This window comes from Elephantulus edwardii, unplaced genomic scaffold (assembly GCF_000299155.1).
Source record: "Elephantulus edwardii isolate Elephantulus edwardi_28Jun2011 unplaced genomic scaffold, EleEdw1.0 scaffold00088, whole genome shotgun sequence".
Lineage (NCBI taxonomy): Eukaryota > Metazoa > Chordata > Mammalia > Macroscelidea > Macroscelididae > Elephantulus > Elephantulus edwardii.
In genome coordinates, this window is record NW_006399838.1 from 71,559 (window position 1) to 72,805 (window position 1,247).

General features: G+C 46.4%; 1 pseudogene; it reads right to left on the reverse strand.

Moving 5' to 3' along the window:
- Positions 1-233: 233 nt before the first annotated feature.
- The window catches only part of LOC102869601, a 5,139-nt pseudogene continuing 4,125 nt past the window's right edge, over positions 234-1,247 (reverse strand).

The following is a 1,247-nucleotide window of genomic DNA, read 5'->3' on the forward strand; positions in this document are numbered from 1 at the left end:
CAGGGGCTAGAAGGCCTTGAGCGTCATTGGGAGTGGGCCATGAGGGAGCAGTGGGTTTAAGGGTTGTTTCTACGTCCCAGTCTGCAGGGGCTCCATGGGCTAACTTACAGAGGTCAGGGTACAGATCTGGCCACCAGGTCCAAGGGGTAGCAGTTGCAGAGATAGACTATACAACGTTCCCTGCTCGAGATTGGACTACCCAGGTGAGGTTGTGAGGGGCATGTGGGTTGTGGTTACTTGTGGCTGTCCCGACGAAGGCGCAACCAAAAAGGATTATCAGTCCTTTCCAGAGTCCACTGGTCATCTTTACTGGTCGGAGCTGGCCTGACATGAGAAGCATGGACCCAAGCTGCTACTCCGTCTACTTTAACAGCTGTAGGGGTAGTCAGCAGCACTTGATATGGTCTTTTCCAGCGAGGCTCGAGATTGCTGGTCTGGTGCTGGTGGATTAAGACTTTATCTCCAACATGAAAATTGTGCAGGAGGGGAGGCAATTTATCATTATAAATCTCTGGAAGCATTGGCCAGGTCACCTTTTGACATGTTTCTAAAGCTTTCAAATGAGTCATTAATGATGCAGAATCAGTAAAACTGGCATCATTGTACTTCACATTTACAGTAGTAAGAGGGGATGGTTCCCCATACATGATTTCATAGGGGGTAAGTGAAAGGATCCCTGGGGTGTTCCACACACGGAACAGTGTGAAGGGAAGGAGAGCAATCCAATCTTTTACGCTGGTCTCAATAGCTATTTTAGTTAAGGTCTCTTTTAGAGTTCTATTCATCCTTTCTACCTGACCTGAGCTCTGGGGTCTATAAGCACAATGCAATTTCCAATTCACCCCCAGTTGTTTGGCCAGTCCCTGACTCACCTGGGCAACAAAGGCTGGGCCATTGTCTGACCCAATTACCTTGGGTATCCCAAATCGTGGGAAAATTTTTTCCAGGATCTTCTTGGCTACCACGTTTGCAGTCTCCCACTTGGTGGGGAATGCTTCGACCCATCCTGAAAAGGTATCTATAAACACTAGCAGATACTTATAGTTATACATGGTGATTTTTACTTCAGTAAAATCCACCTCCCAGTATGCTCCAGGTTGGTCTCCTCTCAGTCTCTTACCGGCTGTCTCAGCAGCGGTCTTGGCATTTGTTAAGGCACAGGCTTTACAGTTTTCTACAATTTCTTGAACAATTTTATTTAATTTTAATATTTGGAACTCAGAGGTTTTGATGAGGGCTTTTAATTT